General features: G+C 28.2%; 1 protein-coding gene across 4 annotated transcripts in view; it reads right to left on the reverse strand.

Annotated features, from left to right (window-relative positions):
* LOC106687440 (uncharacterized transporter YutK) overlaps nt 1–16,614 on the reverse strand; it is a 73,603-nt gene that overhangs the window by 42,426 nt on the left and 14,563 nt on the right. The window contains exon 1 of one of the 4 annotated variants that reach the window (XM_014431441.3): nt 8,218–8,328. The exons of 2 other annotated variants lie outside the window; for them this stretch is intronic. The gene's annotated coding sequence lies outside the window, so the exon portion shown is untranslated. Of the gene's footprint in view, nt 1–1,309; nt 1,527–8,217; nt 8,329–16,614 lie in introns of those variants that run through there. One more of the 4 variants, XM_014431365.3, reaches the window with a different exon arrangement.

A 16,614-nucleotide genomic window follows, 5' to 3' on the forward strand; every position in this document is an offset into this window, starting at 1 on the left:
AACTAATTTAAAAGAGTAGCTGAATTTTTTTCTCCATTGCCTAATTAAAATTAGTTTACTCACTTTACTCATAAGTAATGAATATTTCTATTTGTACATAATATTATATAAAATAATAAATTATTGATATTTCATACCATTGGATGGGTTATTGTAAATATAAAAAGGATAAACACATAAAATACGTTGATATAAAATGATTTTCCCATATGCGCTTCTATAAATAGTGGAAATGTTATTAAACAAAGAATAAAGAAGTAATTATTTAGCATGAGGCAATATGAAAGTTGTCAACTTAATTAAAAGTAATTGAACTATTTAAGCCTTTAGTTATCTTCTGTGAATCACAGAGAACTAATTTTGTTTTATTTACTTTTTTATGATTATACACAATTTCAGCGAAAAAAATAATGTTTAAATTAGAATACAATTTTAATAACAAAGTAAAGATGAGTACATATTTGTTTAATCTCAATTTTCTTAAGCTATTATTTTTATAGCTCTTAATATTTAAAAAAAAATTACTGAGTTATTAACTTTTAATTGGGTGATAAATACAGCTATTATTTTCTGCTAAATTTGTGGTTAGTTAAATCATGAGCTGACAGAAACAATTACTTTTTCTTAAATTTAAATGTTATAATTATTTTAAATTAAAGTTTTATAAAATATCTGGTAACAACAGTTATCTTTTTATGAATGCTGTAGAATTATTTAAAAGAAAATTTTTTTCAAAGTTAAAAAAATAATTATGAGTAAAAAAAAATTACAATTATTAAATGAGAGTTATTTTTCATAAGGATAAATGAATATTATTGTGTGACCAATATTATTTCTGATAAAAAAAAAATTCTTTATTATATTTCTATGTCAGGTAAATGTGATAATAAATTTAATAAAGGTTTTTAAGATTAAGAATTTTTGACAATTCATTATTACTTGTTCAGAATCAAAAGATTCTTTTATTAAGAGAGAATGAACATCTCTTAAAAAGTTATTGATTAGATTTAATTTTTTTCATTAGTGTTTAATTTTCATAAAATCTTTAGAAAAAAAAATTATTTAGTAAAAAATAGCATAAGATTAATTTTGGTTTATTTGAAAATAAAAATTAAAGTTATGATCTATTACCTATTTATAGAACAGTAATTATTTATTTTTAATCACGATTAAAACGATACTTTTATAAAACAATTAAATTAATTTTAAGAATTGTTATTCTTTACTAATCTTCTAGGTATTAATGAATTGTTCATTCTTGCGTTAACATACATAAATTTAATTAGCGATTAAAAATATATGTATTTACCAATGTTTTTACTGCTTACTGCATCACTGTCAGTATGAAATATAAACCTTGAAGAGAAAGAATAGAATGTACTGGGCTAGTTACAGATGTTTAATCAGATATTTTATTAGTCGTCTGAGGTAATGTCACAGCTCAACTGAAGGATGAAGACAGAAGATGCCAAGATTTATAATACAAGAGGGGAAGGGATGAAGTTGAAACCTGAAGATAGTAATTGGAAAAAGATCTATTAAGCCATACTTATGATAAGTGAATAAAGGTTACCTTTTTTTCATCACATATAAATTTCATAAAAGAATGTTACATGATATCTGTAATTAAACAAATTTATCTAAGATGAAGTCTGTCTAGTTAGATTGAGATAAAAATATTGTTACACCATAAGGTTGAATTATCAGTTGAAATTTGTACTCTTAACAATACAGTAATTGTCTACAGCTATTTAACAACAATAGTTAACAATTTTTCATAATGGAGATTAATGAGATAAATCGGAAGAAGTTCACGAAAAATTTGTAATTAAAATGTTTAAATATAGTGATTTATTTTATAGGACTACTTTATTCTTGAAACTTTTATATTTATATTTGAATGAATCAATAAATCGATAATTTGTCCGAACAAGTAAACCTCGGATGCAGGAAATATTAAAAAAAAAATAATATATTGTATGTAGTTAAAGATAAAATTTTTGTAGAATCCACATTAAAAAAAAAAATTAATCGCATGTAGAAGTATTTAAACAAGTGAAAATTATTTGGGAGAAAAAAGAATTGCTTAAGATCTTAAATTATATAGTTCTTTGCAAAAACATGTTATATTCTTAAACAATTGTTTTTTATTAGCAAACATTTCAGCACATCTTCTGGCCTAGGGTCCATGTCACAGAATTTTCCAATTCTAATGCTATTCCTCTTAAATTTAATTTAATAGCTACTCTCCTATCTGCATGCTAACTCCTAGTTTCTAATTATGTCTAAAAAGCATTTTTAGGTCTACACGTAAAACAGTGTATCATTATATTATAAATTAAACACTTTATGTTTAACAGCGTACAGTTCCCATTATTTTAAATAATAATTTTGTAACCAACATGATTTACTCAAATATAAATTTAAAACTTTTTAGTTAGTTTACAATATATATATATATATATTGTGTTATGTATTTAGTATAGCAACCTACTATTATATTGGAACAACATGGCTTAGTAAATAAATTTGTCAAAACAGGATACTGAAGGGCAGAGACTATTTATGAGTTTAAATACACAAAAAAGCTATCGTAGTCTCCATAAAATATATAATTTATTAATCTTGTTAATTTTTTGTCCAGCTCCAAACACCTAGTTACCATAACAAGGTACAAGGTGTTTGGAGATGGACAGTAATTATTTTTGTATGTGCAGTAATGCTCTGATGATGCCTGAATGGGCAAAAATTTGGCAATATTAATAAATTTTATATATTTTTTAAACTACAATGGCCTTTTTGTGTATTGTAGTAAATAAAGCATTTTATCTGAATTTTATAAAGGAGATAAATTATAGTTTTTTAAATAGGAATGCTTTTACACCTTGTTGAACCGTATTTGTAAAAAAAAAGGAAATAACAGCCTTTCCACTGTGATCAGATTGGCCCACAACACAGCACTCCAGCCTTTTAAATGCATTTAATAGATGAAGAAAACCGAGAGAAGAGTAGAGTGGAGGTCATTGTAGTGGGTGCCCTGATTTAGAGGATAATTTAAATAGATATATAAACATACAGTTCCAAGATTAGAATAAGTTATTATTAACGCTTTGATCATATTCACAGATATAAGTTATGAAAATGGCCAAAAATCAAAGGCCAAATCCTCAAGATTTTTGTTTATAATGTAATTTAAGTTTAATAAATAAAATAATTTAATAAAGTAAAATAATTTAAATTTGGGAATTTAAATAGCCTGCTTTTCATATCCTAATTTTTGAAAATGAAAAACTTAACAAAAGTCAAAATCTAGAAAAATTGTATGTGCGGGTTCAGAACTAGAATGGAAGACAGGTCCAACCACCTATTATGTGGTGTTATATATGTTATAGGTTATATAATATCACAATATAAATTATGAAGAATTTATTGAGCCTCTCTTACCACAAGAAAAGGCAATTGTAATCCATCCATGCCTGTTACCGTTGACTTTGGCATCAACCCATTCCTTGATATTATCATTGCCATTACCACTACACATTCCAGATGGTACTTTTATTATTATTCTATCATATTGAATTATTTTATTACTACTATTTCAGAATTTCGCACTTACTCAGTTCTTGCTGGGAAAAATCCTACCCGGACTTGACTTACAATGTAAGTCAAGGGTTAGACTTTATTTATAGAATATTTAAAGATTTATATTTTTATTTAATTTTTATATTTTATTATTTATATCAGTTTTGTTTCAAATTTATATCAAGGTCCTGAAGAGAGCATACAAAGTCTCTCTAAAAAAAAAAAAGATTTGTTTATTTTGTTTTCCATAAATTTTACCTGACTGATGCTGCTCAACACTCGGCAATAAATAAGTATAATTTATCCCACTAAGCCTATTTCCAGACTTTATCTAATAAGAAATGATTTATGAGATGGATTACTCATTGATTGATTATATAAAAAATCATCACTTAGGGATGAGTGTAGTTAGATAATGAAAGTTAGGTAATGGAATAGATGTTATCGATAAACTAGAAAAATATTATTTTTCTATGATGCATCAATTTTTATATTTTAATTCCTTTTTTTCTGTTGGGCCGTTCTGTATGATCATGGAATATGAACATATAAATGAACAACTTTAAATAATATTGTTTTAAATGTTGCTTTTTATCAGCTTCTTAAGTCTGGAGATTAGTGTTCCTCTTAACATCATTAAAACATGAGTGCCAAATATTCTGAGAGACATAGCACTTTTGTGAACAATTCTAGTCACCTGATAAGGTTCCCCAACATCAGATAACACGCAGACATCATTAACGGTTCTCATAGATGCTTTTAGAAAACCTAAGAACAATAATTTTAAATAAAAATGTCAATTCAGTTTATGATTTAGTTAATGCTTAAGTAAGAACAGAAGTCAGAATTCTATTGGGTGAATTACTTCGAAAACGATAATTTATTTGTCCCACAGATTAAAATAAATTGTTTCCCATTTGCTTACCATATTAAGCAATACTTGTTAATTTCAATATTTTTTAGATAGTGAATTAAAAACTATTATGTTATAAAAACTGTCACAGGTGTTTTTTTATTATATGGCAAATTTTTTTCCTAAATTTATTTTGTTTTTCTTTGCACAATTAGTTATAATTAACAATTTGCCAGACCAAAGTTTGATGAAAACTTTTATCAACTATGTCTATCATCTGCTACATATTTTTTTTTATTGTATTACTGTTGACTTTCATAAGATTGCTTAATTGCTTCATAAGATTATTACCAAGAATCAGTTTAGCTTCATTTCCAAAGACCATACCTCCTTTTCCAATCTTTAGGCAACAAAAATGTAAAAACAAAAAAATGTTGTTCAACTTATTCTTTTGGACAGCCCTGATGAAGCCCTGCAAAGTGGGGCGAAATGTTGGAAAATAAATAGTTGTAAACTATTTTTGTTTCACTATTGACCGCAACCCTGACCATCTACTTATATATTTATTCTAGAACATTCAGGTCTTTAATAATAACAAAAGTATACAATTTAGATAGATACATTTATCTTCCTTCATTATAATTTAATTAATGAAATTGCTAACAAAACAATAATACTTATTTATTCTTAAAATGTAAGCAGAAGAATAATCATTGAGGAAATGGAGAAATAAATGAAATTAGGGAATAAAGCTTGGCAAATGGAGACGGGATAAGGAATTAAAAATGTTCAACTTATTCATTTGAACAGCCCTGATGAAGCCCTGCAAAGTGGGGCGAAACGTCGGAAAATAAATAGTTGTAAACTATTTTTGTTTCACTATTGACCGCAACCCTGACCATCTTCCTATATATCAATTTTTACGGTCAACTATATATTCATAGAAACAAAAATAGTTTACAACTATTTATTTTCCGACGTTTCGCCCCACTTTGCAGGGCTGTTCAAAGCAATCGGTTGAACAGCACTGAACTGCTTGAACTGCTGTTCAACCGATTGCTTTGAACAGCTCTGATGAAGCCCTGCAAAGTGGAGCGAAACGTCGGAAAATAAATAGATGTAAACTATTTTTGTTTCTCTTTTGACCGCAACCCTGATCATCTTCTTATATATCAATTTTTACGGTCAACTATATATACATATATGTTCTAGAATAAAGATTATTTCATTTCATCTCTGACCATGGAAATGATCATTTTCTATAATATATTTTTACTAAACTCCTCAAATAGTACAGCTTTCATTTCTTGTTTCTGAAGCGATATCAGAATGTAATGAAAAAATTAAGAGAATTTTGGAAAACATTTTCTAAATTGGTACATTCTAGACTTTACTCATGCACACTTCCCAATCATACTAAGTTCTGGTACCAGAATAACTAAAGCCCTTTCTGTAACAGAGGTGACTTTTCACCTTTTTTGGGTGGACTATTCCTCCATGTTAAACCCTCTTAGAGGTTCTGAAGAGGATTAAAATTAACAGAAAACTATACTTTTCAAAGTGGCTATTTAAATAAAATATAAAAGCAAAAATAATTATTTTTTTTTTTTAACAGTTTCTACTTCGAGTTTAAAGTAAATTTCCACTAAGAGTTATTCTTATTTTAAATTAGAAGTTAAATTGGAGATACAATCATATGCATTCGGTGAAACTATTATGAAACAAAATTAGTATAGTAAACTCAACAATTCAAAATATTTGACGGATAACAAATTCATCTCATATAAAACTTCACATATTAACAATAAACTTTGTTAGAAATGGTGTATTACATTTTTATAAATAAATAAGTAATAAATGTTAGCCTGTAGGTCGAGAATAATTTATGCTAAAAGCAAAGAAACTTTTTTTTAACTTAAAAAAAAACTGTTTGGTTATTTTAATAATTACATGTAAAAAAAGTGTCACTATACACTTTCTCCTCTTCCTCTCCCTAATCTTTATAATTTTTGTAAAATTTTTACTTTTAACTAAAAGTCATAACATTAGCACGCGATCTATCCTTTGAAGGTATTGTTGATTTTCTCGCCTCTAATTCTTTTCCAGAGTACCTAACTCTACAATTTCTAATGTAATGGGGTAATTTTTTTTTATGAATTTTAGTAGTAAATCTGATTTCAAGACCAAGTCGAACTGGAAAAGTTTTTAACCATGAATACTGAAAGTCATGATTTGTCAAAAATTTTTTTAAAAAAAGGTATTTACTTTTTTTATGATTCGCGTTTAAGTGTAGAAATAGCAATAGTATATAGAAAAAAATATTTTTACAATCCAATTTCCCCTCATCATAATTTGAGTTTTCTCAACCAGCCGAGGACAATAGAATGTGTTACGACAATAAAATCTCATTTAAGAAATTACTCGATTATGATGATAGTTTTTACAGGAAATAGAATTCTGAAAGAATACTGCTATCGAGATTTTTTTTTTATTTTCAACATCATTAGCATTCAAATAGTCAAAATGAGTGAAAAATTGTTTATGGTTTATTGTGTCAAATGTAAAAAGTATCAGAATTTGCCTTAAAATTTGATTTACTACAGAAATCTTTAAAAAAATTACCCTATTAAGATGAAAATTCCTGAGTTAGGTTTGCTGGAGAAGAAATGTAGAAGGTTATAAAATCAACAGAACCCTCAAAATATAGACAACATGCCACTGTTATGATCCCCATAAATCAAATAAAATCAAATAAAAATTCCTAACATTATAGAAATTATGGATGGTGAACCTGCAAATATATTTCACACCGATACCAGTACACATAAAACTTATTTAATTGAGACGATACATAATATATTAAAACATAAGCTAGTAAATGAAAAAAGAAGAAAGTATAATACATGCCAAATTAGAAGTTATTTACATTACCATTTTTTTATTTTTTTTTTTCTAGTAAATCAGATTGCCACAATTCATTATATTACACTTTTAATTGAGTTAAATTGTTTCCTGCTAAGTAACCTACATTCGTCATGTTTATGTTTCAGATTTTTATGTTTTCAAGTTTTATCACACATATCTAGAATGTTTTAGGTGTTGTTTTGTGTTACCATCTTCTACTTGTAGTTTTATTAGTCTGTAAACATTGTTGTGTATTCGCCCACAACTGGATTGTATAAACTCGGGTTGCTCATGGAGGTCATTCAAATACACTCCTACCTCGTTACTAAATCAAATTGATCTTGTCTAAAATAGGATGATGTACCTTTATGATATGAAAGTAAAAAATATTATCACATCTTGGGAGTATATATGTAAGTTGTGTAAAGAATGCGAAATTCCTGTAAATTATTCGAATATATGATAAATCAGAATTTTTTTTTTAATCAAATAAATTATATAATTAATAATTTAATAAAACTGACTTATAATGATAAAAATAATTTAAGAAAAATATAGAGGAAGTAATAAAAAAAATAGTAAAGATTATAATAAAAGTTTTTTTTATTTTTTATTTTGACGTTTGTAAATATTTACTATTTTTTTGTCTTTTTCATGTCATTGTGCGAGTTAAAAACTATTATTTTTAAGTTTTATTTAAAAATATAGTAATTTACATTATTTATATTTCTCAACTTATTACTGTAATATTTTCATAATTTTAATGTTCAATTTCTAGTTTATATGAAATATACTAGAATATCTTTTTATACATACACAGATAAAAGAATCAGGCTGCCTATGTTTACTAAAATCTATAATGGACTAAAACAACTTACCTATTTTGTGAGCCCTCTGTACTTCAATGCTCCCTCAACAGAGGGCATTTGAAGATCAAGTGCAAAGGGTCTTAGGCCGCTGCTATAAGTTCAAAAACTTAAAAATTATCAAACCTCAATAATAAGTTTATCATCTCAAGCAATAATAAAAAAAATATCAAAAGTTCATATTTATCGGTCTGATAAATAACTGACTTTGCTAAGGAAATCACGCTTGTTTTATTCGTTAGTAAAACTCCTTTGAGCCAAAACCTTGAAATATCTAGTCGCATTTTCCCGAGCAGTATTTAGTTTATGGATTGTGACAATGAATCGTGACAGTTAAAAGACAGTAGATCACAGGGAGGAAGAATGATAACTGAAAATATGACTGCATTGCGAACGATAATATTATCATATTCAAAGATTACGTTAGTGTGGTGAGAAAATCGGTGAAGTTTGGTTGCAAAGAGTAATTTTATATGAAAATAAATATGGCCCCCAAACAATATGTAATTAGTACTAAAAAAAAAATAAAATAAATTCTCAAGTACTAGAGAAAAATTCATTTGTGCTATGGTCTGATTCCGTATAGGTAAGCAGTAATTTTTTTTATTATTCGAGTAAATCACGTTTTTTTAAATATAATGCAATAACTAAAAAAAATTATATTCAAGTTAGGTAATTCCTTATTTCAGTGTAAAAAACAAGATAAAATGTGATTCAAGGACAAGTTATTGTAAAAACTATTTAAATAACCACAAATAAAACTAAAAAATAAATATTTAACTAATATTTAGATTCTTACTTCTATGATTCCCAATGACTGACTTTGATTCATCACATATCTGTCTATTTTTTCTCAACTCCACATAATTATTCAATAGATTACGATTAAAATAAAAAATATATATATATGTGTGTGCTTTATAAGATGTTGGATTGTCGCTCTCCGGGGGTCTTAGCGGGGCGGATCTGGCGGAGAAGGATTGCTTTTTTGTGTTATATTGTCGCATTTCCAACGTTATGGACCTTCTCAAAATTTATTATGTAATTATGTAAAAACTACGATTATCACGGCTGAAACCAAAAAATACATGTGGAATGCACGATTTTTTATTTTATTTATTATTTATTTAGATATTACTAGATCCTTATTTTTATCGTATTCTTGTATTATCTTGTTTTATTCTCATTATAATAATTAATTTACTAATTTTAAATTTGTAGCATTATTATTCACTTCAATGTCCTTTCATTTATTTTTATTATTATTTTAATTTTATTTTTTTAATAATTATTATTTAATTTTTTTTTTACTTTATTTTCATTTTAGTATTTGTTTATTGAATTATTAATTTTATCACTAGAGATTAATTCATATTGTACTGATATAGCTTATAAATTGTAGTAGCCTCCATCACGCCTTAGTAATAAAAATTGTAGTTTATATATTTCACTTATGTTTATCATTTTTATGTGTTATTTTAGCTGGTCGAACCATATTTGATGTAATTTTCTATGCTATGAAAAAAATATATATTAAAAAAATAAGGCTTTCAAGCAGATATTTTTTTTGGGGGGGAGGAGGGGTCATGAATTATTCGTAATTTTTTATCAGACTCCCATTATACTACTGATTCCATCTTGTAGAAAAACGTCTTTGATAAACTCTAAGAGCTCACGTTAATTAAGTTGATTTCTGTAACTCAATAAAGCTTAGATTCGTTAACAGTCGTGTAAAATAATTATGTGATGTGAAATTATGTTTTCTGGGAAAATCGAAAAAAAAAAAATCTTTCTGGAATTATAAATATTAATAAGATATATAATAATATAATACAACATAAAAGTTTATTTGGGTCATGTTCTGATTCCCTACAGAAAAGGAATAATTTTTTTTTTATCTGAGTAAGTTACGTTGTTTTGCTTAATTCAAAGCGACAACTAAAATTATTATATTATATCTGATAGAAAACTTATAAAACAATATCAGGAGAAACCTACCCGATTATCATCTTCATATCATTCGAAAACTATGGTTCTCACAAGCAAACATAAAAAAAAACGTATATTAGACTTAAGACGAATTGAGGAATTTCCTATAACAACCTCCACAGAATAGACATAACTGAAACTTTTCAATGTACAAATTATAGGCGTAATGAGACCTTCAAATATATTCTTGAATTCTGACTTACAAAACACGGCGAGGAATATCGTTGAAATATCTAGATATAAATCAAAATATTATTTATGATATTATTTTATAAATAAAGACCATGTGAAAATATATTATATCCATAAATATTTGAAATTTATAAACAAAAGTGTACAACGGATAAAGTTAAGGTATATTATATTAGTAAATCAGATATATTTAACTTAATAATTAATAGCAGTAACAAAGGGTTTTGTGAATTAATTTTTCATGTCACCCACACAAATAAATAAGTTAAAAAGGGATATAATAAGAGGGAATATAATAATAATAAGGGAAAATAAATAAGTTAGTTCCAAAGTGTGGTATAGGACTTTAAATAAAAACAATTAGTATTCTTAGTAATCACATGGTAAGACAATATTGACGGTATTTGGATAGTTGGAAATTTACTTTTGGACGTAGGTAAGTCCAAGGGGATGTGTTATTTTGTGGTATGTTGATGGCTATTGCTTTTAATTCTGTGACAGTGGCCGATAATCGTTCAGCGAGGGGTAGTGTTGTATTTATCTTCTGCTGGAACTGTCTAGAGAATTTAGGATTGAAAATGTACTTATAAGTTGGATGCGAGGGTTGCAGGTATAGCCGGGAAAAATAATTTGTAGCTAATAGTTGTCTAAATAGTAGGGGTGGTATCCCAGATTCAGCACATAAACTTAAAATTGGACTGGTCCTAAAGGCATCGAGCTTGGCTAGGCTTTGGAAGCGAGCTGAGCCATACACAAAACTTCCATAATCAAGTTTGGAGCGGATTAAGGCTATGTATATTTTCAACATCATTGATCTATCAGCTCCCCATGATGTTTTGCCAAGGACTTTTAAGATTTTAATTTTATCTATGCATCTGTTTCTAAGTGTACTGATGTGGTGGTTCCAAGAAAGACGCCTATCGAATATGAGGCCTAAAAAACTACAATGTTCGACATACGGTAACGGAGAATCTCCTAGGGTGAGTTCTGGGGATGGAGGTGTTATTCTTTTCTGCTGAAATGAAGACATTTAGTTTTTTTCGGTTGAGAAAGTAAGTAAGACCTGAGCTGTTTGACCAGTTTTTTAAGAGCTTTGTTAAGAGCTTCTTGTAGTTTGATTTTTATTTGGTTTATATCGTTTATTCAAGGATATAACATATCCTCTCGGCATGTTTATTCCCAAGTCATTAATGGCCAGGACAAACAAAGTTGTGCTGAGAACACATCCTTGTGGTACTCCAATTTTTTGTTCTAAATTACCAGAGAGATGATTTCCTATTCTGATTTTGAATGTCCGTAGGGATAAGAATTGCTTGATGAATGTTATGAGATTACCCGTAAAATTTAAGGATATAAGTTTTTTATAATAGTATTTTTGCTCGTACAGTCGAATGCTTTAACCATGTCGAAGAAAATTACAACTGCTTGCTGCCTCTCTATGAAAGTATATTGTAGTTCAGCTTCCAATTGAACTAAGTGGTCGATAGTGGACCTCCCTCTACGAAACCCGCATTGATAGCTCTGGAGAATATCATTTCGTTCAAGGATCCATACCAAGCGCTTGTTAACCATTCGTTCCATTATTTTTCAGAGGCAACTTGTTAGAAATACGGCAGGCGTTCTACCGTTTAAGCCACTTCAATGACCATAAATTAAACTGATATAGAAAACGTAATGGTGCATTGTCATATCAAGTTTAATCAAATTACTTGGTACTTTTTTTTTTAAAAATGAAATCGAAAAAAAAAATGTGAAAATCGATTCTAGAAAGTGGCGCTTCTAGACTTCTCTTTTTTCTTTTGGTTCAATAGACCTTGTAGATTTTTCGAGGCCCAAACCAGCCTTTTCCACGCCTGACTATTTTAGACTACTCCAGTTTGCTGCACACAGGTCTTTCACATTTTTATTAATTCTGCCTACTATACTGGCATTTATTGTAGTGTTGAGGCGTCCTGATGGATTGCTTCGAGCCACATCCCCCGCCCATCTTTACCTCCTTACCTTCATATCATGAGATATTGACTTACCATTCTCAGCAAGCAGTTAACTGTTAGTTCTTCACGTATTAAGAAGAAAAGCTCTGATCCCAGATCACTTCTGTAATTTTACGAAGGACTTTCCTTTAAAATCTCTCATTTCTGCTTTTTAAGGATCCCAGTTATATACCGGCCTTAACCGTGTAATTCCAGTTTCGTACGAATACTTCCCCTTACCACATATATTCCATATAACTGAATGAAAGTAAAAGTAACCGTAGTCCACGGTACCATCTTTGCAAGAGTGGAATACTTGTGCTTCAAAATGAAATCAAAACTTTTTTTTTTCTACACATCTGAATGTGTGTTATTAAATCAAACCAGCAACATAAACAAATTAATGACAAACATTAACAATCACTTTAAAATATTGATACAATAGAAAAATTAATTTAATAGTAATTAGAATTCAGTTTATATTTTTTTTAATATAATTGTATAATGAATAATACAATATTCATTATACAATTATATTTTTTTTAATATAATTGTATAATGAATAATACAATATTCTTCAACATACTTGATTAAAACATCCCGGAATTCCTTAAGTTTTTAATAGTTTTCTCGTAAAATGATCTTTTTTATATCATAAGGATTTCGTCTCAACTAGCTTGTTCTTTTGTGAAGCAGTTTCTTCTTCCCAGCATAACTCTGGAATTTTTCGCTCATGCAATCCTTTACCAATTAACTTTTTATAAAACTTGAATACTATATATCAGAAGACTTAGTCTCACGACTCTATACTTTCCAACGTAACGTAAAACTTTTGTGGTAATGTAATTGAATATAGAAGGCCACTGTTTTAAATGGCAAATGAAATGAAAAAAAAAATATAAATAAAGGTTACATTTAACAAAAAAATTAAATTAACTAATGAGAATAAAATTTATATATTTTTAAGCAGGTGCTAAAATTCTTAAAAAAATAAAAAAGTATTCTATCAATAATTAATTTATCATATTGACCATTAAATGAACCACACAATTTATCAGGAATGTCCTAAAAAAAAAAAATCCAATTCTTCACCACATTGCTTAGAATGGGTCCAAAAAGAATTGACAAACTTCCCTTTTCCTATAAATCTCCATAGGATTAAGACATTTTCCTGGACTAATATTTACTTCATAAGTGGCCCTTAAAAACTAAATTTTATAAGCAATTGGAATTCAAAGATGAGTTTGAAGTAATCATAAAAAAAATAATGGCACAGTTTTAAATGTTTACCATTGGCTTCCGCCAAAACAAATTAGTTTTTCTGTCAATAATTAAACAATGAGGATTAACAACGTACAATGATAACAATAAAATTCTGTGTTCGTTCCATATTTGCCATAAAATTATAACTAACATAGAGTTTCTTTAAAAAAATTATATTCTAAAGGAATATAAATGTTTACGAAAAACAGCGAATATATTTAAAATGAGTTTCAGTACTGTTCGAAATAATGTTTAAAATACAAATAAATTATATAAGTAAATGATCTAGATCATAAAATATAAAGGATTACTTTATCGATTACTAACGTTTTTTTATAAACGTTGTTGAGAGGTGTCGATTAAAGAAAATCTTTTATATAAGAAGAGATTAGTTCTTTTCAATCATAGATAAGAGAAAATGATTTTATTACCTGCAGAGTTTTTTTACCAGTCGCTTTTCCTTAGTACTGTGAAGTATAATAATTTATTCATTTTTTAAACAAGGCAATCGTAAAAAGAATTAACGATGCGATGCATAGTTTAGTAAAATTGTTAGTTAGTCATGAAATAATTATATTATTTTTGCCACTTAAGTATAATGTAGATATTACGTAGAAGATTTGGTTAATATCGCAATTTTTTTTAAATGGCATCCGTATTTTTAGACTTGTAGCAAGGAGTATAATGGAGGAGGTACGTTTCCAGGGTGACTGACGCTAGAAGAGGGGATATATTCCTTCCGTAGGCGTGGCATACGGTACGCCATATTTTACAATTGAGAGTTGTTGGGCTGTTTGTAGTTGTAGAACTTACTGCCTTATGACTGCAGCGGTGCCGGTTCGAATCCAGACTGTGGGGTCGATTTTTTTTAAATTCTGCGTCGGTCCCATGATATGAAAACTAGACCCCACACTATGATTAGAACAGGTTGGCTACCTCTAGATAACCCCCAGTATGTCAGAAATGACCAGGTAGGAGGTCAAAAAAATAAATAAAAAGTTGAGAGTTTCTGCTGCACTCCATATGCCAGAAATGGCTTGACAGAGGGATTAAAAAAAATTACTAACTCAAAGCGTGCTCACAGTTCGTTGTTGATATTAGTTATCGAATTACTATCAATTCTCGATTACAGTTTAGTCGTAAACATTAAGTATTCTAAAAAAAAAAAATAATGCTTGCTAATTTTACTTTTTTTCTGTAAGAAACAATTTTTTCTATTATATCAGAAACAATTATGTATTTGTATCAAACTTTATATTCTTATGTTTTCCTTAAAAGAAATTGATTTTGATTTATTGACTGTTCGTAGAAAATATCAATTGAAAAAATTGACCAAGTTAATTAAATTTTATATCCACTTCTTACTTTTTAGAACTGTTAATATGTTTTGGTATCTTTAATATTCACATTAAAATGAGTCTAGATAGAACAGGGATAGAATCATGAATTTCTTGTGAACGGCTTTTTAGATTTTCATTATAGATATAGCAAATTATTGGAAATAACATTTACTACAACTTCTATTTACATCACATTAGCGATTGAATAAACAGTTTAACAGATATTTGTATTAATATGTGAAATCCCTATTAACTTCAACGTTAAGTTTCCTTCAATGGGGTTGGCCTAATCCCCACCCCTTAGCGTTATTTTAACTTAGAAGGAGAGTAGGGTTCTGGCACCATCTGATTTTAGACTTATAGGGAATAAGTCCTAAAATATTACAAATACTTTAAATATGCAAACTAGTACAATTAAAAGGATTAAATTGCTCAAATTTTGTTATATTACAAGCATTTATAGTTAAATATAAGTAGGAAAAATAATTTTGTAAGAAGTTGTAATCTAGAATTGTGGAAATTCATTTTTACAGATATTTTAAGTTGGCAGAAATGATTGTCGTGTATCAGGAAATATTATTGGAAGATATTTATCGATTACTATAATATTATTGGAAAATTGCAAATGGAACTGTCTTAAAGTGGTGTATTATCTCTATTTGGTTTGTCTAGTTTAGCTGCTGCTGTGAGATGTGCCTATTTTTTATCTATATTTATGTGGTATTAACTTTTTATCTCCTGTATAATGGAAACGAATGATTATTTTATGAAATTTTAGTTCGAAAAAGTTTTGGTTTTGGAATTTTATCAACAATATCGTAACGAATCTCTATATTATTATTAGTTTTTGAATAACATTAGTTTGAAATAAAAACAGTAAAATAAATGAATAATTACCTTCCAACCTTGTTACCATTGCCAGCTTCACTGCTAAAACATCAATGACATTCCTCGGAAAGCGGTGAAAGGTTTATTTAGTTGGGTTAACTTCCTGCTCAAAGCAAGGTCTAGAAATACGAGACTGAAGGTAACCTACACGAAGCGTGTCATGTCCAGCAAAGAATTACAAGCCAGAAGAATATGATACGTGAATCGAAATAATAATAGAGATAAATTATACGTGGAATAACTGTTATGTTTGTAAATAAATAAAATAAATCAGTAACGCTATACCCCATGGAGGGTCAGGGGTTCAGTACTTTGTAAGGAAGTACTGTTGCTAGTCCAACGGTTGTGTAAGGAGTCAGAATCACGCTAAATCTCCTGATTTTTTCTCAATTTATGGTACCCAATTTATAAGGCTGGTTAGACCCCGGGTAGTCCATTATCCAGTAGGGCTTACTCAAGCCTACAGTGAAACAGAAAATAATTATCTGCCTCGATTCTCGGTCCTTGGCATTATAAAACAGTACTTTAACACTAAGCGATCTCGCTCCCCTGTATGTGTATACATAATTCTTTATTTAATTTTTGAGAAACCTGATGTTCAGTCAATGATAAAAACTACTATATTTAGGTATTAGACACTAAAGTATACAGAATACCAATTTTTTTTTCTAATTATTTATTTAATGTAATTTACAACTGTACAAAATAATACAATAGGTAAATATGTAGTATGTTACATATACACTTGAAAATCTTGGGAAGGA

This window comes from Halyomorpha halys, unplaced genomic scaffold (genome assembly GCF_000696795.3).
Source record: "Halyomorpha halys isolate HHAL.00 unplaced genomic scaffold, Hhal_1.1 Scaffold4.1, whole genome shotgun sequence".
Taxonomy (NCBI): Eukaryota; Metazoa; Arthropoda; class Insecta; order Hemiptera; family Pentatomidae; genus Halyomorpha; species Halyomorpha halys.